We start from the raw sequence: 26,109 nt of genomic DNA on the forward strand, positions 1-26,109 counted from the left end.
TTTTTCTGTCGAAATTTCTCACAAAGACAAGATTACCCGGAACAACGTCATGGGGTTTCACCTCAGTGTTGTCGGGAAAGGCTGCAGCTACCTGTGAACGAGAAGATTGTAGTGCAGACATCAAGGAAGCCAAGTAATCTGTCAGCATATTACAGTCAATATCAGTTATTTTGCGTGGTATAGGCGTCCCCCACATATTCGGTGGTCTACCGAAGATCACCTCATACGGGGATAGCCCTGTTCTAGAGTGTGCTACCATTCTCATGTAAAAGAGTGCAACTGGTAATGCTACTATCCAGTCGACACCTTTCTCTCTGCATATTTTGGACAGTCTGATTTTCAGTGTCTGGTTATGTCTTTCTACGAGACCTGCTGCCTCGGGATGTCGGACACAGTGGAATTTCCACTGATAACCTAACAGAAGTGAAACGTGTTTCATTAATTCGGATGAGAACGGCTGGCCGTTATCTGAGTAGACAACACGTGGTAAACCGTATCGTGGGAAGAATTCTCGAACCAACTGTTTGGCAGTAGTCGGGGCAGTGTAATCTGAAACTGGGTACGCCTCTGTCCAACGGGACAGAGCGCAGACAACTACGAGAACATATTTGAATCCTCGACATCGTTCCATCTGGATATAATCCATCTGTAGGACTTCAAAAGGGTGATCAGGAGGCTGAAATCCACCCTGGTCTACGGGAACACTTTTTCCTGGGTTGAACTGGCAACAGATCATACAGGTACGGACCTTTTGTTTGGCTGCTGCTCGTAAATGCTTATTAAACCAAATGTGTTGAATGCTATCTAGCATAGCTTTTTCTCCTAGATGTGCTGGACTATGGATAGTGTTGATTACGACTTGGACCATTGAATCAGGGAGGAACCACACAGACCTTTCCTTCATCATCCATCCCTGGTCCGTTTGGATCCCTCCTAATTCAGTCCATTTCTTTATTTCGTCTGGTGTAGCATGTGTCTGTATGTCAATTACGTCAAGAGTAGGATCTTTAACTGTCATACAATGTGTCGGTGTCGGGACTATTGTCTTTGTCATATCGGGCGTTTGAATTTGAGCAGTCAGTTTAGCTGTTCTGTCGGCTAGATCATTGCCTTGGGAAATGGTATCAGTAACTTTTGTATGGGCTTTACATTTCATAATTGATATTGCAGTGGGTAGATGTATTGCATCTAATAATGCATGAATGAGGGGTCCGTGCTGAATGTGGGCACCGTGGGAAGTTAAATAACCTCTCTCTCGCCACAGCACGCCGAAGTCATGTACAACTCCGAATGCATAACGTGAATCAGTGTATATGTTGACTTTTTTATTCGTGGCTTGAATACAGGCTTGTGTCAGAGCGATGAGCTCTGCGGCTTGAGCTGACAAAGTATTTATACGATTAGTTTCAATAACTTCAGTATCGGTTGTGACTGCATAAGCGGCTACTAACTCTCCTGTACTTGTTCTCATGCATGAACCATCGACATAAAATGTCAAGTCTGGTTCTGACAATGGAACATCGGTCAAGTCTTGTCTGGGTTTTGTCGTTACAGTAATGACTTCAATACAGTCATGGGTTAGTGGGTCTGTTCCGATTACTGGCAAAAGTGTGGCAGGATTCAATGTGTTACAGCGTCTTATTTCTATATGCGGCTGAAACAATGTAAGTTCATACCCTGTAAGTCGTGCTACGGTCAAGTGTTGTGTTTGTGTTCTATTTACAAGAACCTCTACTGCGTGTGGTACTTGAACTGTCAATGGATGTCCTAGCACTATGGCATCGCTTTGTCTGATTGCTAAAGCTGTCGCTGCTACTGATTTCAGGCACGCAGGCAAAGCCTGAGCTACTGGATCTAATGTACTAGAAAAATAAGCACATGGTTTGTGTGCTCCTGCTTGTTCCTGTGTGAGTACTGACAAGGCAGTACCTTCGCGTTCTGTAACAAAAAGTGTAAACTGTTTTCTGTAACATGGTGTTGCTAAAACTGGTGCTTGACATAAAGCTTTCTTTAGGCTTTCAAAAGCTTGTGTATGTTCCTGAGTCCAAGGGAGAATAGTCGATGTGGCTGCCTCCTGGGTTGTCAACTGAATGAGTGGTTTTGCTAGGAATGCATATTGCGGGATCCACTGTCTACAATATGAAGTGAGGCCTACGAAAGCCCGCACCTCCTTTTGTGTCTTGGGTGTTGGCATGTTAACTATCAACTGAATGCGGTCGGGTGTAAGCTGCCTTCCCTCCTTGTCCAGCGAGTGTCCAAGATAAACAACTCGCTGGACACAGAATTGCAGCTTAGAAGGGGAAACCTTGTGCCCTTTTTCGGCTAGAAATTGTAAAACTGTCAGTGATGCTTTTTCACATTCAGCTTCGCTTCTTGCGGTGATCAGTAGATCATCGACGTATTGAAACAGAGCCGTGTTAACTGGCATGTGGATACTGTCAAGTTCTCGTTTCAATGCTTGGCTATAGATGCTGGGGCTTTCTGTAAATCCTTGAGGTGCGCGTGAGAATTTAAAGCTACGTCCATTTAAACTAAATCCGAACAAATATTGGCTTTCCGGATCTATTGGGACGCTGAAAAAGGCATTCTTGAGATCGATTACAGTGAAGAATGTCGCTTCGGAATCAATAGCTGTCAGTAATGACGAGATATCTGGGACCACAGGGAATTGTGGCACAATACATTTGTTTAACTCGCGCAGGTCAATAACCAATCGATATACTGGCGGGGCCTTCGGATCTGTTCGTTTAAGAATCGGTATTATCGGTGAATTACATATATTGGAGTCTGTTTCCACAACTACTCCTTGGGCAATGAGCTCGTCAATGATTTGTAGTAAAGCCACTACAGCATCTGGTGGTAACTTGTATTGTCGCATTCGTGGTAGCACCACTCCTGCCTTTAGTGTGACTCGATATGGTGTAATATTCATGCAACCAACATCAGTAGGGCCTTGTGCCCATAGACGTGTAGGTAAAGTCTGTAGTCGGGGATCCATGTCTCTAGATACATAGTGACCTTTAAAATCACGTAAAAACAATCTTACTCCTTCCGGAGAACAACATATTATAGCTCCTAGGGCTTTTAACGTTTTTATTCCTAATAGATTTTCTGGACATGATTTAGTAAGCAGTAAATCTGTAGTTCGGGTCAGAGGTCCTATCGTGAGTGGCAGAGGCTGTGACACTTCATTAACAATAGGTTTGCCTGAAAAACCAAGGGAAATATTTTGTGAGCCTGAGAGGGGCGCCCCTGGAACTTCACTACGTTTTATAGTTGTTCGACTTGCCCCTGTATCGAGTAAAAATTTTCTATCTTGACCTAATAATTTACTATGTACATAAGGTCCTTCTTGATCTACAGGAATCTCGATAAGGGGTAAGTCAACTTCCCTCTCTAGGCTAGTTCATGCGTAACGCTGATACTCGGGATATTCATACTGTGCGGTCTGATACATTTGTCGTGTTGTTGTTTGTGTGGCAGCAACAGGTAATGGGGGTGCAGCTGGTACAAACTGTATTGGCTGTTGTGCGGCTGGCATTGCCTGGACATGCTGTATAGCTCCTTGTTCATTCTGGTCTTGTCTTAGTGGCCGTGATCTTTCTTGTGTTTTACCTATGGCGATATTATGTTTTAGAACTGGACAATCGTGTACGTAATGGCCTGGCTTTTTACAATAATTGCATGTCCCTTTTACAGGTCCTGCTGAATCGGAATGTGTCATACCCTTTTTATGTCCTTCGGCTGGGACTGTCTGGGAAACTAGCATTTTCATTTTTGTGTCTTTCATGCGTCTGTGTTCATGTTCTTGTTCCTCTTTAATTCTATTGTGGTGGTACTGTAACATTTGTAACATTTGTGTTGGAGTGTTACCTTGCCAGGTACTCTCGAATTTTAATACTCTATTCTTTACTGGAGGCAGAGCATTTTCTACTAATTTTGTTACAAACAGATGTGGGTATGATTCGCTACTTGCTTTTATGCCACTATTTATACCAAAACATTTTTCGAAACGGGCATAGTAATCACTAGTGTCTTCATCTTGCTTCTGTTTACAGGCTGAAATTGTACCCCAATCTTCCTTTTTCGTAGTTAATAATCGTGGCAGTACCTGTACTAGTAGTCCTGGTAATGCCTTAGTTTTGTCCCCAAGCCCCGAACCTGGACCTCGGGCCCTTTCTTCTGCTTCTAATGCTGACCATTCTATCTTTTGATCACCTACCTCCCACTCTTTTTCTTTGAGTTTCTCATAAATGCCAGCAGGCATCAACACCTTTAATATTGTCATAATGTCGGGGTAGGTATACTCTCCCATGAGTAACATGTCTTTAATTTCTCGGTGAAACCCCGCTGGGTCCTTGTCATGACTGGGTACTACTTTCTTCATTTCTAATAATTCTATTTTCGATATAGGCGTATATACAAATACGCGTTTAAACTCATTGTCCTCACCCTTTATTGGGTGCACTTCTCGTAAGGGATTCTGTCTATCTATGTGGTACGTAGTTCTTTCCTTGGCGGACAATGGAACATGTTCTGAACACACGAAAAGAATATACTGCTTTCTTGATTCTAGAATTTCTTTAATTAATTCAGTACCTGGACCTCTCCATTTATTCATAAGTAATTCAGTCAGTATGTCAGGCAAGGGACCAGGGTCCGAGTGCTGACTCCGATACAGTATAATGAGTTGTTGGATCATATAAATCCCAGCTAACCTTTGTTCATCTGGGGTAAGATTCAAAAATGCGCGTACTACTGTATCATCACTATATTTTCCGGGACTGTCCACCCAATGGACAGCTGCCCTGGCTAAATCTTGTTCATCCATAGAATCGAGGAAATGATAACCCCTTCGTTCTTGGAGTAGTTTGTCGGCGGTTTGGAACGAATGCTCGTTAGACCTTATATTAATTATAGGTATTTGAAAATTCCTGCTATTATCTGGACACGTCGGATGCATTGAGTCAGTATGATATCTAGTCTGATTCCTATTACAAGATCTTCCTCTACCTACATAGGCTATGGTGTCTGACTGTCCTGTGGGCAGTCCTGGCCCTTCTTCCTCGTTTTGTTCGAACTCGTCTGTCTCTAATCTCTCTTCGTGTAGGCGTTCTATTTCTTTACGGATCTTTCGGCACATGGCTATTATACAATTTTGTTTATCATGTCTCCCTTCTGATATATTCTGGCTCCATCTTGTAAGAATTCTCATGGCTTCCGGGTCTACCCCCGGTCGGTCTTGATTTCTGATCACACAGTTTATGAGGAAACGTAACAGTTCCCCCTGTATCTCTACTTTCTGGTATTCCATAGCTCTGTAAATACATTCTGGATCTCGCCCTGTTTGGACAAAATGATATAGATTATCTAGATGCGCAGTCATTCCTGGTAACTTTGCTAAATACACTGCGGCTCGTCTGATACGCAATGATGCTAGGGTCATTTCGTCCTCTTTTCCAGGCACCGGGTCATATCTACAATCTATAAGAAGTTCTTTAAGCGCACGGGCACTAAGGAGTTTGGGTGTACGTGAATGCGCTGACTCTTGAAAAGTAAGCTTATTTATTCTGGGTGGTGTAGAAAAGACATTGGCAGCTCCTCCCGCGGCTCCATCTGGGGCGTCGGGTGTAAAAGGATTCGTTGAACGTGACACAGCAACTACAGGTGTGGACATAGCCATAGAAGTAGCTGTAGGAGCGGATACAGAAACAGATGTGCTTGCCGAAACTTGTGACTCGATTTGTTGCCGTAGGGATATGGGTACTGGATCTTGGCGTTGAACCTCCCTGGTAGGCGGTCTACGTGGGGCGGAATTGGCATACTCGGGAGCTGCGTCATCTAAATAAGAGGAAAGAAAAACATCTTCTGCGGTTCTAGGATGCCCCTTAGGATGTACCTTTATTGGGAACAATGGGGTTGGCAAGTCTTTTGGCGTTTCCGGAGTAGCCTTAGGTAATCCTTCGGCCAGAAGGGGATACATACCATTCATAAGGGCATTTCTTTGTCTGTCTACTTGTTCTGATTTTACTCGGATACCTTCCTCAATTAATAGATTTTCTCGAACTTTAGTGGAATTCTCTTTACTCTTCTCTTCCTGTCTACGTGCTTTTTCTGTTCGTCTATGTGATTCTTTACGCCATAATTCAACGGCGTCTTTCTGTGACTGTCTGACTTTCCTTTTCCATAACTCTTCCTCGACTTTCATGATGCACTCTGCATCCCAGGTCCCCGCTGTGGGCCACCTCTGACTTTCTGGTAATCCCTTGGTATAGTCTACCCATAGATCAAGAAATAATATGGCGTCTAATCCATGTTTATGATACATAAAATGCCCTGGGGTGTCCCTAGGAGGAATAGGAACGGCTTCTTCGAGAACCCCTTTTCTGGTAGTGATCTGTCTTAATTTCGAAAAGAGCGGCATCTTGAGAACTGACCTTATACTTGATTTTGACCTGATACTTGAATTTGAACAGACTTAATACAATAAACACGATAATGAACAGTCATTCATACCACGATATACTTAAACACTTCAAACATTTAACATTAAACCTTTAACTGGAACAACAATGATGATCGTCTGCATGACTAATCACCAAGCTTAATTCTCGACAATAACTAGACAGTAACTAGACACTTCGGAATACTTGATATACTGCTAAACAGTACAGATACACTGCTAAAACAGTGCAGACCGGATTTGTGTACCCAAACCCGTCTTGACCGGCACAACCTATGTGCACGTCAGAAATGCCTCCCCAGTAATGGTACTCACCGGGTAGCTTCGGAAACGGAAGGCCTCAGTAACTTGAACTTGACTCGGATTAGGACTGGACTCAACTCGACTCGTCGGACACTGGGCTTGACGTCGGACTGGTGGGTCTCTGTATACCTCGGATCTTGCTCTCTCAGCTAGGCTCTGGTCGGGATACTTCGCACTTCTCACCGCCTCGTCTGGGTGTTGATTGCAGTCTCAGTCGCCCCCGCTTGACCGGAGGGAGATACAGGAAATCCTGCTGGTACGCGTTATTGTCCGTCCAGCTGTGGCAGGAGACCGGGCCTGCAACGCACCGCCGGCGCGTGAGATGAGAAAGTGTCCCTATTCGGGCGCCATCATGTGGTAAATATTTCTCCTTTACCGGGACTGAATTTGATACAGGAACATAATAAAATAGCTCAATGAAATGAGAGGCAGAATCCGTGATATTAGAGTTTCAGAATGGGCTTTATTCCAATAAGCGATTATAATCGGATGCTTCAAGTTCCATCACCATGGGAGTTCAGGAAGTGAAGTACATACTTTATTGACAAGCAGTAACTTTTATAATACATACATCATAATGAAGTGAATACAGTAGGCGTAACAATTGATAAGGACATTGACGTTTTGGTGTGCGTAGCCGAAAATGGGTGTAATAATGAGTAAAAAGGAACATGATTGGCTATGATGTAATACATAGGTGGATCTATAAGATAATACTTGGCATTGATGCGCGCGCAGCAGTCTGACGTGTAATTGACGTGTAACTAGGGGGTGACGAGGACTTGACATTTAGCTCTACGTCTGGAGACAAGAAGTCTGGGGGGTCAAGTCAACCTAATCCCAAATCATATCTACATCCTATGTTTAAAGAACTATGTTATCCACAAAAGAAGGACTCTCGGACAGAATCTATTCTATACTGACTGTGCGTGCGTGTACAAGCGTCTAGGTGTCTACACTGAATGCGAGGGGGTAGGAATATTCCATGGTAACAGGGCTATGAATTACTTGCATGAGGACAGAGAAGATGGGCCTTTTTGCTTGGTAACTGGAAGAATGTTTACTTAAGCTACTAGGCAGGAATGCATCGGCTGAGGGGGAAGCAGATAATTCGAAGGTGAAATACAGTTCTTGGCAGAGAATAGGCTGATGTCAGGCTTCGTGAGCCGCGCAGAGAATGAGACAAAGTTCATGGTCACGGATGCAGGCTTGAACTGGAGCTTTCAGAGACAGAAGGCAAAAGGAGTTCGATGACAGAATCAGGGCCTACTTGCCTGAACTGTAAAATGGCATAAGTGAACCATATAAAGCCGGTGGCCTTTCATATTTAGGAATGGAATATCCAGCCCATTTATGGCGGATCTGACAGAGGACATGTTGACGGTGGACGCACATGTGTTTGCGTCATTATTACTGGAACTGGAGGGAGCATACATGTACTTGCGACATGCACATAGAACCGTTGGGGTCCAAGATAGGGGACATAATTGACCAGAAAAATCCATATTTCCACAATGGAGTGCATTGAATGGGCTCGTGCACGTCTGTCTTTAAAGTCGCTTCCATGTTCACATGAGTTATTAAGTAGATAATAAAGTTTCCCTTTTACTTTGTTTTTTGTGTGAGTTGCAGTGGTGGTGGTAATGGAACAGGTGACAAGAGGCTCTCTTGTTTCAATAGTCATAAACCTCAACTTTTCAAAGTTACTACGGGGGTCATTTGTCATTGAATTAGTGACCCGATTTTTTCGTTTTAATTTTTTTCAAATTAAATTAGAATCGTGTCTTAGAGGGTGAACAAGAAGTGAAAAATGTAAACAAAATTTAAAAGATAATTTTTCCAGTGAAGGCAACTCAAAAGTTGACTGTTTTTGGGCGGACATTTTACGTAACTGTATCTTACTACTTTCTAGAATATCAGGCAACCCACGGTTCTAATAATTGTTGTTTGCAGTATGCACCATTACCTTTTGTAAGTTGTAACGCGTTAAATATATCACGCTATACCATAGTGGTTCCATTTCTGAGCAGTGACCAGCATGTCATACTAATAGGTTAAATTGTATGCCGAAATTCCTGTAGCTTGTGTCATCTTTCAGCGTCTAAATGTCTGTTGTTATGTTGCATTTGTGCTGAATGCAAGCGTGGGAGCATGCTTGCTCCATGGTAGCAGTCTGTCTCCTCCATTGTCTTACGATCGACTGTTTAAGCCCTTCACCTCATGCACTGGAAGCAGGAGAGCTTGTGATTTGTGCCCTCACATCACCTTTTAAAATAATAAATGCTTCTTTTCAGGTGGAAGATTGTTGTGGCAGACAGGATAGAATTGACTAGAATTGCCTTATTCATCAAGACGTCTGCTCATTCAGACCTACGTTTTCAAAGCTCCTTGTTACACTGAAGTTCAGGTGAGACTGGACAACTGGGGTAGTAAGCTAATAAAACTGTTATCTACCCCCGTTTTTCCGGGAGCACCGTTTTGATCTTAGTGTTCTTGCAGCCAGATTGTTTTTCTGTTTATTTATTGACACTTCACATTGACGGGTCGCTTTGTAGTTGGTCGTGCACAGTACCCCTTTGTGCAGCGAAGACTGCTGCTAGCGACTGACTGTGCTGTCGACTTGCAACTGGGACACAGGCACCCGGTAACTAAACTAAGCAAGTACCTGTAAAACGTTACCTTTCCACTGCTACTAGCTGTGCTGGAGTTTGATCCTGACGCTGGAGGACTGATGAAGCGTCTTGAGGCTCACAGCTAGCGCTTTGTAAGGCGCTACCTTTCGCCGGACCCGCTTCCCGGGTCCCGCTTCACGGTGCTGTGGTTTGCTGAATCCTGGACACATCGCACTGAGGGCTTTTGGTAGACAGGGCTGTGAGCGAGAATACTGCAGGACTCCAATTCCCAAGAGTCCCTGCTGTTTCCTTCACCCAATCCACCTGGTGACGCTCTCCCTGTAGGCCACGCCCCCTTGCAATCAGTGAAAAGATTCTGGACTTTGAACCTCGGCGGTTACCTTTCCACTGCTACTAGCTGTGCTGGAGTTTGATCCTGACGCTGGAGGACTGAGGAAGCGTCTTGAGGCTCACAGCTAGCGCTTTGTAAGGCGTTACCTTTCGCCGGACCCGCTTCCCGGGTCCCGCTTCACGGTGCTGTGGTTTGCTGAATCCTGGACACATCGCACTAAGGGCTTTTGGTAGACAGGGCTGCGAGCGAGAATACTGCAGGACTCCAACTCCCAAGAGTCCCTGCTGTTTCCTTCACCCAATCCACCTGGTGACGCTCTCCCTGTAGGCCACGCCCTCTTGCAATCAGTGAAAAGATTCTGGACTTTGAACCTCGGCGGTTACCTTTCCACTGCTACTAGCTGTGCTGGAGTTTGATCCTGACGCTGGAGGACTGAGGAAGCGTCTTGAGGCTCACAGCTAGCGCTTTGTAAGGCGCTACCTTTCGCCGGACCCGCTTCCCGGGTCCCGCTTCACGGTGCTGTGGTTTGCTGAATCCTGGACACATCGCACTGAGGGCTTTTGGTAGACAGGGCTGCGAGCGAGAATACTGCAGGACTCCAACTCCCAAGAGTCCCTGCTGTTTCCTTCACCCAATCCACCTGGTGACGCTCTCCCTGTAGGCCACGCCCCCTTGCAATCAGTGAAAAGATTCTGGACTTTGAACCTCGGCGGTTACCTTTCCACTGCTACTAGCTGTGCTGGAGTTTGATCCTGACGCTGGAGGACTGAGGAAGCGTCTTGAGGCTCACAGCTAGCGCTTTGTAAGGCGCTACCTTTCGCCCGACCCGCTTCCCGGGTCCCGCTTCACGGTGCTGTGGTTTGCTGAATCCTGGACACATCGCACTGAGGGCTTTTGGTAGACAGGGCTGCGAGCGAGAATACTGCAGGACTCCAACTCCCAAGAGTCCCTGCTGTTTCCTTCACCCAATCCACCTGGTGACGCTCTCCCTGTAGGCCACGCCCTCTTGCAATCAGTGAAAAGATTCTGGACTTTGAACCTCGGCGGTTACCTTTCCACTGCTACTAGCTGTGCTGGAGTTTGATCCTGACGCTGGAGGACTGAGGAAGCGTCTTGAGGCTCACAGCTAGCGCTTTGTAAGGCGCTACCTTTCGCCGGACCCGCTTCCTGGGTCCCGCTTCACGGTGCTGTGGTTTGCTGAATCCTGGACACATCGCACTGAGGGCTTTTGGTAGACAGGGCTGCGAGCGAGAATACTGCAGGACTCCAACTCCCAAGAGTCCCTGCTGTTTCCTTCACCCAATCCACCTGGTGACGCTCTCCCTGTAGGCCACGCCCCCCTCTACACCCAATCTATATAAAACGGGTCACTGCTCCGCCGCGCGGGAGCGCGCGGGAAGCGCCCGGGAGAAGCCCGGGAGAAGCCCGGGAGAAGCCCGGGAGAAGCCCGGGACAAGGGCGGGCCCTCTGAGGCCCTCAGAGGCACGAGAAGGCTAGGCTAGGCCAGTCCCCTAACATCTGTCTATCCGCATACTCTTCGGCCAGAGTACCCCCACCTGTCTTGTGACCTCCTCGCCCCATCTGAGAAATGTTTTAGAATGTTTACAACAATCTGAGAGGTTCTGTAGACATAGATTATCAGGCCTAGGATTAGTTCATTAAATTTATACCTTAGAGAAAACTGCCAAGTATTTCAGCCTAGATGCACTAAATAGTAATTTCCCCTACACTTTTTATCGTTTCTCATTGTTTGTTTGTGATGATGACAAAGAAATTAAGGTCTGGGAGAATACTGGTAGGAAGATCAGGCTCAAAAACCAGATCGAATCCCCTCCGAAATAAGCTCAGCCAAGCCACTAATTTGAAAAGCACTTGCCAGCTTTTTAATCTTTGGGAAAGGGGTAAGAATAAAGCTATAGTGGCGGACAATATGTCGGAGGATATTAAGGACTCTGGAGCTATCCATTCAGACATATTACCCAATACTTCGAGAGAGATGCCTGAAAATACAAAAGGTAATTGTGGATAATAGTTCAGTAGTAACAAAAGTAGCACCTTTGTCCTCTGAGTGTGGTTTTTCTCCTCCCCTATTCTCTACAATGAAAAATATTATTTAACTGGTACCAGAAGTAGTCATAAAAACAAAGAAAGACATAGAACAAGATAACTTGCATATAGAGAAAACTTCACACGAAGAGGCCCATCATACAGTAAATATATCGCCAACAAAAGATTCTTTCAACAATGGTCTGTCTCCAATGGTCCTTGACAAAGATCTATGTCAAAGGTACATAAAGACTGACCTGGTCAAAGCCGAGATGGACTTAAAAACCCCGGTAACATCGACCCATGCTGGCTTGCATCTTTACAGCAGTGCCCCTTCCAAGTCCTCACACTCAAATTTTTCCATAAGCCCCAATTTGAATCTGATTGGGATAAATGCACTACATTGTCAGGAGACAGACAACCCCATTTCTGATTCCCTCCATATATTAGAACACTTATTGTCGTCCATTTTACAATTATTGGAAACATTTGTGGGGGGATCCGACTGTGTACTTGATACAGTGACCCACATTTTGAAAGTTTTATTGGGCACTCAAAAAGAGAAGGATGCAGTCCAAAAGAAGCAGTCCTCCTCCTCTGTAGTATCAGATGAGGTAGGAATAAAAGAACAATTATCTGTAGTTAATAATGTTCCAAATAGAGTATATGAGGATGTAAAAACAAGTGCTACCCAGCCATCCCCCACCATAAATTGTTCTTTAGTTAATGATTCAGAAATTAAATTTGGTGGGGAACTCTTTCCAAAAACTGGGAATGACCTTTTCCCTATTTTTAAGAAGCAACAGGGAGAAGGAGATAGAGAGGTGGATGCCACTCCGGTAGGGAATGGTAATAAAGGGAAGTCAGTGATAATAAAAAAGAACGGAAAAAATAAGAGGAAACTATTGAGACGGATAGAAAAAAATAGGCGGAGGAAAATCCTCTTTAGAAAACATCTTAATTCCCCCTTACACAATGAGGTATATCAAACTCAGGTGGTAGCTGAAAAGGATAATAACCCTGAAAATAAGATCATTAAAGAAAATATTGTGCCTCCGCCCCTGGCTACTCCAGCATTATTATCTACTTCCCCCCCCCTCCCCATCATCAACAATTGACACAAATATCCTCTTCCAACAAGTTACCATCAATAGGGATATAATTGGGTCAAAAAATCCAACATTTTCAGGACAGGAGCAAAACCCCTCCGGCCAAGTAGCTCCAATACTTAACCCCCTAGCAACACCTTTCTTGGGAGTAGTTGCAAGAGGTGCCCCGTTAATAGAGTCTAAGGAGAAAAGCTTAGATACCGTATGGGTAGAATTTTCTCCCCTTTTTGATGCTGAATGCATTCTGAACAGATCCCTCCTGCTTAAATATTTTCAAGAATCTGCTAACTTGAAACTAATACAATCAGCCGATCTAGATAGGGTACAATTATTAAAATCAGAAGTGGGGATGATAACTAGGGTGAAGTTCCACTCCAAGTTAGTAGCCAATCTAATTCTGCAACGCTCAGAAGATCTGCAGAGCAGAGGAATAGATGTAATCCCGGTGTTGGGGCATACTAGACAAAACAATATCCTTAAATCCCAAACTCGCCAGAAGCCCCCCTTTTCTCTGTTGCAAGCAGCAACAGGTAGTATAAATAAGGTGGGTGAGCTTACAGAGTTAAAAATATGCAAGTCTAAGGATTCTCGTTTAGTATCCTATGCTAACCCTACCTTGCCATCTTATCAATCTGATATCGGAGAGGAAAATGTTCAATGGAATTGGCTTCCCAGAGTTCTTGCAGAAAGATCCCTAAATAAACAACTATCTAATTCGCATCTTTAGCAAAGAATTATTTATAATATCCTGGAATGCAGCCGGTTTAAAAAACAGTCCGGAGAAAACGGCATTCCTTTTGTCCCTGGAGGCAAATATAATATGCCTCCAGGAGACATGGTGTACCGATAAAATTCAAATAGGGAAAGATTATTATGTATTGGAAGGTAGCGCCACCCCGAACAAAAAAGGACATGCCAGTGGGGGGATAGCTTGCCTCTTATCGAACCGAATAAATTGGAACTATGTGCACTATATGGATCCGAGTAAACTCTTCCAAGTAGTAACCTTATTTGAGTCTGGCAATCCTAAAACTGGCAATCGTCTGGTTCTGATAAATGTCTATATACCACCGGAAGCTGGTTTTAATGCAATCTTAAAAAAGGTTTTCTTGCATAGCCAGAGTATCAGGGAGAAAGATCCAACGGCGGCTATAATTTTAGTCGGGGACCTGAATTGCAAGATCTCCAACTCAAGCATAAACTTATTCTGTGATAAACTTAGAGAAGAAACTCTCCATATTCCTCGGGCAGCGTTTCCTGAAAATATAAAAACAAATAAACGTGGCAAACTTTTACTAAATGAGTTGGCAGAAATGGATGGGATTATTGCAAATGGGAGACTCCCTTCGGATTCCCCGGCTAAGTTCACGCATAAATCCTACCAAGGGGAATCGATTCTTGATTACGTAATAATGGGGTCCCAATCATTTGAGTTATTGAAGGATCTCGATATTATTGATACACCGTTAAGTGATCACAGAATCCTCTCCATCTCGATGAATGTAAAGCCATCTAAATGTGATCAGTGGTCTCTGAATAGTGATCAAACTAATTTCGGTTCCAAATCAGGAAGGTGCTACTGGAACGCAAGGGCGTGTCGAAATTTGGAAGAAATGCTCGATGTAGCAATATCTGAGCTTCCTTCCTGGTATGGCTCTGAAATTGAAAATTTCTCTCTGTTCTTGAAGTCAGTGATAACAGGGGCAAAAAAGCTCAATAGGAAAAAGTCCTTTGGAATATTTACTAGCCCTCTGAGACTGCTTAACATAGAAATTAATAAATTAGTAAGGGCCCAATATTTAAATAGATCTGTGGCTATAGCACAAAAAATAACAATGTTAAAAAGGAAACGGAGAAGGCTATTAACCACATTACGCAAAGAAAAAGAGGATGCTATCTGGGTAAAAATAAGAGAAGCTGCTATTAACGGGGAAATGAGGCAATTTTGGTCCCTTATAGGTGAGGGGTGCGGACTGAGAACAAGCCCTTTACCCATCCCTATTGAGGAACAAATATGGAGGGATTTTGTCTCTAATCTTTATGCAAGCAATAATACGGTGACCTCGCAAGTACGGCCAAACGAAATGAGCTTGTCTTTAGAGCCATTTACAGAAAAGGACATAGACTTAGCTATTGGAGAAATGAGGCACTCCGGGGCTATGGGCCCGGATGAATTGCCCGTTAATGTACTAAAACAGAACAGGGCTAAATGGAGTATGCTACTCTGTCCAATTTTCAATATTTGTTTATCTAGAGGTAAGGTTTTACCCTCTTGGAAGGGAAGTATCCTGGTACCATTGTTTAAAAAGGGAGATCGTTTATCCCCTCAGAATTACCGCCAGATTGCACTGTTGGATGCAATCGGCAAAGTTTTTACAAGATGTCTGCTCAAACGAATAAATGATTGGGTGGAGCATTTAAATATTCTTCCTCTCGAGCAGACAGGTTTCAGGAAAAACCACAGTACCATGGACAACTTAACAGCCCTCCAGGTAATAACCGATAAATATATTGGAGCCAGAAAGGGGAGAGTCTATGCGGCATTCATAGATTTCTCCACGGCCTTTGATAAGGTCGACCGACAAGTACTGTGGAGAAAGCTACATGCCCTGGGAATGCCTCATAGACTCTTATGCTTGGTACAAGATTTGCACGATAACACGTGGTGCAGAGTGCTATTGGGGGGTGAAAGGGGCTTATCCCAGCTTATTCCATCGGCAAATGGCCTTAAACAGGGCTGTCTTTTAGCTCCTCTTTTGTTTTCCCTTTACGTTAGTGATCTCCCCCTTATCATATCTGCATGCGAAGGAATTGCCCCACGTCTGGGAGACAGATATATCTCTTGTTTAATGTATGCGGACGATATATTAATCTTAGACCTTACTCCAAAAGGCCTTAACAACCGTCTGCATTCATTATACGCATTCTCCGAAAACCATTTCCTGAAAATAAACATTTCCAAAAGTAAGGTAATGTGTATGGAGGGGCGAAAAAAACTGAAGTTGGAACACATTAGCTGGGAGCTGGGAGGCCAAAAACTAGAAAGAGTAAAATCATACGTATTTTTGGGTAAGGTTGTAAATAGCAACTTGAGCAACAAATCCCATATAGAAAATAGTTCCCGCAAGGCAAAGTCGCAGGGAAATGGGTTAAGAGCATTATACAAATCAACCGGTAAAAGACACTTTGGTTATTTGCTGGAGGCTTTCCGGGCAAAAGTCCCCCCAACTTTGCTTTACGGCATAGAACTCATCGACTTAGTCGAATGGGGTTTTTTGGACATTATCGAGGGTTCCCTCTTGAGAAGCTTAACTTCAGTTAATAATAGTTGCAGTGCAGCAGCCCTTCGTTTAGAATTCGGTCTAAGAAGTAGCTGGGCACAGGGTCTGGCAGGAGTCATTCGCTGGGTTATCTGTTTGGTCAAAGGAAAGCCAGCCACACTAAGATCCCTAATCACAAAAGAGTTGATGGGCCCACTAAAAGAGCATTCGATTCTTATAAAGAATTATAGGAAGGCCATTACACTCTTGGACTTGGAGGAAGCCACTCTTTTAGACCTTTCTATGCAACAATTAAAATTTACATTAAAACAAGCCACATGGAAGCTAAGCTACGAAAGGGATCGTAATTTGATTGTACAAAAGAAGGGGGCCACTCAAGCTGTTGATTCCTATTTGTTTAAACAAATACAACCTTACGCCTCCTGGAATATACCCCACCATTTGCGCCGTTTTTGGCTGCTTCTTAGGCTGGATCTCCTTCCACTGAATAAGTTGTTGGCCAAATGGCATGGTATATCTAATATATGTAACCTTTGCAATATCTCAGTCCAAGACTCTATACATGTCCTGCTAGTCTGTCCAGCATTAATGGCCCACCGTTGTCTGTGGGTAAAGCCTGTATGTATTCAGTTTGGTATTTTATCCGCAAGATCTCTGATAGATGCTATCTTCAGTCCCCCAAACGAAATTTTCTGTAACAGAATTTTTAACTTTTTCAAATGTTTTTTAGAATTGTATTAGATGAACGGTATGATAATCCGTACATTTTTTGCTAGAAAAAGTTGATTATATGTGGACTCATTTTATTATATTTTGGCTGTTATTTTGTAATATGTGGATCTCCAAGGAGTTCCAAAATCATATTTAAATAAAATTAATTACTTACTTACTACATCATAACTAAGCAAGTACCTGTAAAACGGGCAACACAGTGTAACTCTTTCTGGCAGATTAGGTAGTACAGCTGCTGTAGCCGCAATAAACCCTTTAAGTTTATATTTCACAGTACCTGTTACGTACACCTTCCTTTCAACGGCATGTGTCTTGCCATTCTAGCATGGCCCCAGTTTGTACCCAACACGTTGGATCCCCGGCTGCAGAGAATTTCCCAATTATATTGTGTAATAGACACGTCCTATGATATGTGTGACATGGGACTTAACAACCAAACCTAGATATGTGGCACGGGAGTGCTGCATATAGTCATTTGGAAAGGAAACAGCTATAGGCCAAGTCAGGGAGCAGGCAGACAAACATTTAGAAATGTGTACAGAGGGAGGAAGCAAGGGTTGAGAGAAAGAGTTGTGGTGTCCTGTCTGCGCGTAACTTGATGGAATCCCTCCTTCATTGATCCCGTAACACAGAAAAAGTGTGTTGTAGTTAATAAGCATTACACTCCTAAAAATGTGACAAACCACTTCAAATTTCTGGAATTAATTCAACCCAAGTAAAATCTAGTTGGTGTATTTGCGATCATTGTGATTTCATATTGCAAAGGCCTCTTCCTGCATTATGTTCCATTTCTGTGATCGCTTGCGCCAGTGAAATGAGATTCCATAGGAGAACACACTGTCTTGTTGCAATTGTGGGGTGCAAATAAGTATATAGCGAGCCCCCGATTTACATTTGTTCATTTATTTCATGTTTCTACGATGCCATTACTGAAAATGGTGCACGTGCATTACTGTTTATGAATGCGGTTTACATTGTCTCACTGTTCCGTCGCGTTTGTAGTCCTGTCTATTGGTTTTTATCATTAAGAGTAATTTTGATATGATTTTGAGTATAAGGACGTTTGTAAAAATGCATATTTATAATCATAAGTGTGTTCAGCTGGGTAACATGGTAGAATCTTGCGGAGAAACCCCCCCTTCCATCCTGCTACTGCGCAGTCAATTAATGTATTTATTGTATAGTTAAAACCATTACAAGTGTATCAATGTGTTCAAAAGTTAATATGGGCAATATGATACCTTCAGCATACGCAAAGATTGTCCTCTATAGCTCATAAAAATTGGCAATTTCTTAAATGATAAATAATTCAATCATATTGCTTTATTAACCTTACTGCTTCCTCAAATTTGCTTGAAAATGCACCATTTGTCCGCTCTTTTTTCAAAATGTTCTCGCCGGAGTGCAGTACGACAATAATTTTACGCCACACCACTTTCAAATGTCACCAGCCACCACTACAGCAGGCAGAGTCCAAGGGAAGGGTTAAGGATGGTTGGAGCCAACTAGCCCTTGGAGCCACTCTGGCAGTCCTGGGTTCAAGGTACAGGTCCAGTCCTTCTCACTCAGCCAGAACAGGCAGCAGGGCAGTAAAGCAGCAGGGGAGTAGAGCAACAGGGTAGCAGAACAGTCATTGCAGCAGAGTAGTTCTTTGTCTGAGTCTTCAACAGGTCCAGACGTGATCTGACAAGTTGGATCTGAGGGTACAAAATGTATACCTGGTGCTTGCTTTGAAGTGGGAGAAGCTTCCGACGTTCCCCCTATAGAAGTGTCAGGAAACTCCTGATTCCAGTCTTTCTGGGGGTAAAATAGGCTAGTGTGAAGTCCTTTGTGTGTGCGCTGAGCCAGAGCCTTTGAATTACAAGTGTGGTAGGTGGCAGCTCTGCCCCGCCATCAAGTCAGAGATGGCCCATCCTACAAACACCCAGACCCTCATTTGTGATGCTGTCTAGGGGAAATACACAAAGACCAGCTTAGAACTACACCTGACCCAGGAACCTGCTGCAGGCAGCAAAAGTCAGGAAAAGGAAATGTCAGCTTTTTAACAATGACATGTTATCCTATGGGAGAAGTATGGTTTGATGTAGTCAAAAACGAATTTTGGAGTTTTTCACTAAAATTACATGTAAATTTTAAACAACTTAAAAAAACATGTCCAACTTTTTAATTACACTGCACCCTGCCATAGAGAATGTTTAGGGCCTAACCTAGTGGTGATTTACATGTATTAAAAAGGAAGGTTTAGGACTGGAGAAATATATTTTGTGAGGTCAAAATGGCAGTTTAAGACTGCATTTAGATGCTGTAATTGCATACCTGACACATGTTCAAAAATACGTCCTAATTGGGTGGCACAATAAGTGTTGCATGCCCACTAGCAGCATTTAATGTACAGGCCCTGGGTAATGGTAGTACCACTTTACTAATTAAATGTGCCAACTGGGTGTAAGCTAATTTCGCAATGTTTAAAGGAGAGAGCAAAAGCACTTCAGACCAGGTTAGCAATGGTAACGTGTCATAGGACAAAAACGGGTTCAGAAAACAGGAGAGTTATGGAAAAAAGCTTGGAGATGACCCAGCAGAGGGCAAAATTCAACAGTCACCTGTGATAAGCTCCAGAGATGATCATAAGGTTTTATTAATTGAGCAGATTCTTTCAGAAATCTAAATGAATGGTCTAACCATAGTTTGCAGAGTGTGCCTCAGAGCCCTGGTGTATATTGTCCCCAAAACCCCTTTTCCTCACTAGCACTAGTTAATAATGAAAATAGTTGTGATGTTTTCTGATGACTTAACATTTAAACATTTTTCTGTCTGCAAAACGCCATTGATAGGATGTTGAAGCCAAATTCTAGATAGTAAAATATTCTTATGAATTCTGTGAGAGGAAACCTTCACAACTTCACACATTCCTAAAATGGCAAACACATTTAGGTGAGGACCTTACTGGCAAAGAATGGTCAGAAGTGTGTCTTGGGGTGAAGAGTGCACAGAGTAATATATGTTTCTAATTAATTCAGCATAACTACTTCCATGTGAGGGTATTGACTCCAGCCAAATTCTGTGTGATTCACCCAGGATGGTCCTCTAGATGCACCAGATGTCAAGTGGAATGAGCCGGTTTTTTTTACTTGTCACCTTACCATGCCCAATACCACACAGTTTTGGTGCTGGGGTTGCAGGAAGGCTTTAGCCTGTGTGTGGGGCAGGCACTCGTCTATAATAAAGCAGAGCTTGCTGAACATAATCCTAAAAAAGACAAAAAGAACATATGGTTAGAACATTTTACATATTACGAACAATATTTGCCAAAAGAAACATTGCCAAATACTTCTTGAGTCCTAGTACTCCAACTATTGATTGGCGGGTTCTGGACATGACCGAGTGGGCTCTGCTAGAGGAAACCTAAATAAAGAGAGAAGGAATGATAATCTGGCCTAGGACCCGACAGAATTAGCTACTATGAGTTACTATTTCTGATCCACTGGGAATTAGACCTCCATGAAAACTGATGAGAATGGTTACCATATTTATGCACAGTAAAGGTAATGTCTGGGGGAAATATGTCTTAGTTTAGGCTCAAATGGCAAGTAACAGATACCCAATCTTGTAATTGGAGAGCCAATTGCAAACAATGGCATAATATGTGTCTGATCAATTGATCAATTGCACATCCAACCAGTCATGGACAATCAGACAGCAACTGAGACTCATAAGAATAAAATGCTATGTTATCATAAACAAGGAACTGTAACCACAGATCAGATTGAGAGGATTTGGGCAGTGAAATTAGGCGGTGTGGAACTTGTTTGGATACTGTTATTACAATGTTTGGAACAGTTTAAAATTGCATCTAATGATTGTTTTGTGAGATACACACTTAACTACAGATTTTGTAGCTCAAGAAGCCTTTTTTTCTGTCAAATTCTTATTAAACTGATATATATAAAAACTTCACACACACCTATAGTGTGATACTGTCACCAAAGTTACGTTGTGTGTCATTACATTGCAGTTTTGACATCGAAAGTCATTATATCGCATTGCATTTTTTCCAGGTCTTTACTTTGCAGATATGTTTGTTTTAAGTGTCCTCCCTTAAAAATATATATCTATTTGTCTATCTATCCATCTATCTATCTATCTATCTATCTATCTATCTATCTATCTATCTATCTATCTATCTATCTATCTATCTATTGCTATATGTGTTGGTACCTGTCTTGATTATAATTTAAATTACATCTCATTGTTAAGTAACATTGGATTAACATTGTGTTTCATAAATTAATAAAGAACACATGATGAATTATTAGAAATAAGATGTATTTCAAGTTAATTAAATAATGATTAAATAATGTATGTAAAAAAGTTAGAATACAATAACTTATTGCTTTCTTTTAATTGTATTAAATATGTTAAAAAAAAGTAATGGTTTTTAGGGTTTAGGGATGGCTAGTAAATAGGATTATTATGGAGTTTTTAGGGGCTGGGGATGGATAATGTACAGGGGTAGTATGGAGTTTTTTTTAACTGAGAAATGGGTAGTGTTTAGGGATAGTAAGGCGTTTTTAGTACTCATTGATGGGTAGCATATGGCTGTATGAAGGAGAGTTTAGGCTTAGGAATGGGTACTGCACAGGAGTAGTAAGGATCTCTTAAGTCTCAAGGATGGTTAGGCTATGGGTCTAGTGAGGAGTTTTTTGTGCTCAGGGATCGTTAGTGTATAGGAGAAGTAAAGAGTGTTGAGGTTTGAATCCATTTGAGGTATGAATAAATGTTAGACTGAATGTAAAATATAATTTTTTCAAAACAATTTATCTTTGATATTTTTTAAATAATTGTAATATTGAATGTGTGTAAGAAATTGATGTATTATTGAGGGGGGGGATGCATGCCCACTTCAAGTAATAACTACAACCTTTGTCAGGGTGAAGCACAAAAGTCAATAAATGAACCTGAGCTAAACTGCCTGGCAGCAATTGTACATATCAGACAGGCTCACATTAGAGGCAATGTGTAGGTATGCTACACCAAAACAGTACTAAAGTCAAAACACAACACAAAAACATCCCAAATGAATTGATATAAATTGAGTAGATTTTAATAAATACAATGACATAAAAATGACAAAATCCAATAAGGGAGCCCGGAGTTATGAATTAAAGGGAAAAAAGCACCTAAAGGTATTACGCACCATCCACAGTCATTACATTGAGCTCGACTGGTACCTGGATGCAAGTTAAGGCCAACCGCGATAGAGCACAGATCAGACACAGAAACCAGGTTCGACCCAATCTGAAACTTTACCTGCGGAATGAGCCTCTTGAATGATGGGAAAAGGCAGCTGGATGTGGCTGAAGTGGGCTCCACATCGTCAGAAGACATTACCTTTTGGGGGGAAAAGTTCAGAGCAAGAGAAATTAGAATTTCGTGCCCTATGGCAACCTGTCTAGTTCTAGCACCTTTGCTTCTACCTAAGGACTTAGTCCTCAAGGTCCTGCTGATTTGCATCTGCTGCTGTCAGAAAGCTCCAAGCTGGAGCAATCTGAATGTCTGGCTCAGTGGCAATTCACCTTCAGCAGATCATCCTGGCAGGTTGGTCCCGATCCTTCAGAGGTCTTTGAAGTTAAAAAAGTCCTAATTTTCAGGAAACGTTAGGAGGAGTACTGTTTGAAACCAGCCAAGGTTCCCGGTCCTAGGGGACAACAGTTGAGGGTCAAGTTTTATACCAGCAAAGAGTGAATATATATAAAAATTACCTCCTTCTGTAAAGTATTTTTTATATTTATAAAAATTAATATATTTTTTGCCGGTTATATATAATTTATTATTATTTATCATGATGTCTCATTCCTGCTCTCTCCCTGCGATGGAAAATCAAGGGCTGCCTTGAGTGCCAAATCAGGCACCTTTGTGCCATGATGGCGCAAAGGTGCCACGTTGCACAGACATCTCCCTGCACCAAAATACAATCTTTAAATGGGAGGGCAACACAAACCCTTGAAAGAGCAGTGGTGCATGGTGCCAGACTGACGGGAAGGCTGTAGGAAGTTAGGAACGCAGGAGGGGATTTGGAATCAAGTGTATGATACTGCCAGGATTATGTTAAAGTGTGAGCTATGCAGGTACTCTTTGGGACTGACTTAGGCATGATTGTCAACTCATCATGTTGCTTACTCCTACAATGGTAGCGCATCAGGGGTGTTGCGTAACTTGCATTTTTCTCTGTGGCTTTATGTAGCTTATAGTGCCAATCTCCGTTATGTGCTGTACACAAAGGGAGACTGACTTAACTCATCCCAAAAGGAGGTGGAGAAATAAAGATCATTCTTTGGAATACATGAATAGTTCAACATTTTATTTGAGGTTTATGTTATGTTATGTTAGGTTATTATGACTTCTAGAGCGCACGGTTACCATACGGTGTCCTGGCGCTAAGCACTGTTAACCTAAGATAACAGAGAACTAAAACTGAGAGAAAAACCATGTTTTAAGACCTTTCCTCAAAAAGCTGAAGTCAGAGGTGTTTCTCGGCATGAAAGGGAGTTCGTTCCAGATTTTAGATGCACTATTTACAAAGCTTCTACCTCCCCAATTTACTTTTTTAAAGCAGGGAGTTTTCACTAGCTTAGCACCAGTAGATCTAAGAGTTCTACAAGGGATGTACCAAAAGAACTTATTTCTTAGAAACTCTGGACCAGTCCCGTTCAAGGCTCTAAACACTATACACAATGCCTTAAAACGAGATCTCAAATGAGTTGGGAGCCAGTGCATCTTCTTTAGTTCTCCTTTGACTGAAACTGTCCTAGGAGTCCGGGTCAACAGTCTGGCAGCAGCATTTTGAATAACCTGCAGCCTGTTTTGATGTTGTATTTGCATATTAACATAAAGACTGGTTTAGGATGATGAAACAAGAAATAGGCTATGATTTAAAAAGTACAACGCCGTGCCTGTCAAAAATATTTTTGAAACAAAGTACCACTAATCATTATTTTTTATCTCCTTTCTTTCATAAGCATCCATGGGCAAGAGAAAACCTGGGCTGGCTGCCACCAGCACCATGGCAGGTGTGACTGCGGCGACAACCACCACAGCACCTATGGTGCAGCAGATGGTTCTGCTGCCCTCTGTAAATTCATGTTTATTTTATCTTACTCTCTATTCCCACTACTACATTATGCCCTTGTGTATACTTACTAGTTTTTTTTCCAACGATGTTGTTTGTTATCCCTGAATTTCCCTGTGCTTTCTATATTTCATGTTTCTGCTGCTGACTTCCTCCTGTTTGTAGCTTTCTTCTGCTCCCTTTTTCTGTAAGCCTCCCCACAGCTCTCTTTTGTGTGTCTTGTTGTGTGGTTCTAAGAGAAGAACAGATTTTTGGTAACATAAAGAGGATTGCAGCCAGGCCCAAGCAGTAGTCACCAAATATGTTGCTGGTTTTCTTGATCAAACATTAAAAAAGTATAGGGGCAGGGAAAGAGTTGCCATCATAATCATGGACCCGCAATGTTGTCTTATACTAGCAGTTTCCATGATAGTGCAGCATGGCAGGAATGAAATACCACAACCAATACCGTATGTCCTTTGTATGCCCTTCTACCCCTTATCCTTTCATAGCTTTATGCCTTCCCGTTATTATTAGGAGACAAAAGGTTTTGGTTGATTCAATGACTACCTGGGTTTTAAAATGTTGTCAAGCAACAAACAAAGTAACTCAACCCTCACAAATTGATTACTTTCAATAGAAGAAGATACTGATCGTTACCTAACCTAACAGTGGTGAGGTATTGATGTTGTACCTTGTGCAAATTAAATACATATGTGACTAATCTGGTATCTAAAATGGGTGCAATATGTTTTTCTCCAGGTGCGCAAACCACCAGCTGTGCTGTCCTGAGTGCTAGACAGGGTCGTCAGAGGAGGCCCAGCTGGTCGAAGGAGGGGGAAAACTTGAAGTCCCGGTGGTGGCAGGGACTAGTAGTAAGTCACCTTACTTTCCTATTGACGATACAGTATTTGTTAAGCGAGGGATATATCCAACCCATCACCCCCAGAGTTGAGTCCCTGACCTCAGCATTTTGGCACCACGTAAAACTGCAGTGCAGTTTAATTTGTTGCTGCAGTGATGGCTGTGAAATCATGTGCATCGTCTGTGGCACAATGGAAGTCTTCAATGCACAAACCAAAGACAAGGTGTGTTGTTTCCAAGTGCCCACAAAGTCACCTACTAGTAGTTCATCATTCTGTCTTTCTGTCCCAGCCTACTGAAAAAGTGAATTCTATATCGGCATGTAACTTCTGTGCCACATTTCTCAGACTAAGTTAAGGTATATTTCATGGATGCCATTACGGATTGACGGTTTCAATTGTTTTTCCACCCATAAATGAACGTGACTAAGCAAAAGACTAGTATATGATCAGTGGCACCCAACCATTCCACAGTTAAACCTATACCTAGCTCAATCCCTGTCACTTACCTCCCTGTGAACTAATTTTCCCCTCTGCCAATTGAAGGTATTTGTTCAAGTAAATCTGTGGTGGAAGCCAGGGTGTAATGTGGGACTAAGGGCCTGATTTAGAGTTTGGTGGATGGGATACTGTGTGACAAATAAAATATATCCCATTTGCTGTACTAAAGTGCATCTGTTCACTATAATACAGCGGATGGGATATCCATTATCCACCAAGTGTTTCCCATCTGCCAGACTCTATCAGCCTAAGCCTCTAAGCCTAAGTTTGGGCTAAGGGTAGTGGAATTGAAGAGGGAGTTAGAGTAGAGCAGGGCCATTGAAATTATAATTTAATAACTGAGCATGCTACAGCTGCACTGCCCCAAAAACATGCTGCAGATTAGGCAGACCTGCCAGCATGGCTCCATTAATGTTGCATAGTCAAACATTAATTGTGCAACATATGATAAATATCTATAACCCTTGCTCATTAATGGAAGTAATTCATTCATTAACACACATACTATGTCTGTTCAGTTACCCCATGAAATACTTTAAACAAAAATCATGTTTTATTATGTTGTTTTTCTGACTTAATTCCTTGAGGTCAGTGCTATGTGTTGCATGGGCGAGAAAAACTTGTCTCAGGCTGTGACTAATTAACAATCACATCCAAATTAAATTCCAATGGCCCTAGGGGATCGGCAATGTTCTGCTGGTGTTTTTGTATTGAGCATCACAATTATTGTTTTTTCAAA

At 42.4% G+C, this 26,109-nt stretch overlaps 1 long non-coding RNA gene across 6 annotated transcripts in view; it reads left to right on the forward strand.

Moving 5' to 3' along the window:
- The window catches only part of LOC146862556 (uncharacterized), a 109,744-nt gene that overhangs the window by 79,753 nt on the left and 3,882 nt on the right, over positions 1 to 26,109 (forward strand). For 2 of the 6 annotated variants that reach the window (XR_014978144.1, XR_014978145.1), the window contains 2 exons: positions 23,918 to 23,968; positions 24,769 to 24,881. This is a non-coding gene — a long non-coding RNA (uncharacterized LOC146862556). Of the gene's footprint in view, positions 1 to 23,917; positions 24,031 to 24,768; positions 24,882 to 26,109 lie in introns of all 6 variants that reach the window. The other 4 variants (XR_014978147.1, XR_014978146.1, XR_014978149.1 and 1 more) reach the window with 2 other exon arrangements.

This window comes from Triturus cristatus, chromosome 2_2 (assembly GCF_964204655.1).
Source record: "Triturus cristatus chromosome 2_2, aTriCri1.1, whole genome shotgun sequence".
NCBI lineage: Eukaryota > Metazoa > Chordata > Amphibia > Caudata > Salamandridae > Triturus > Triturus cristatus.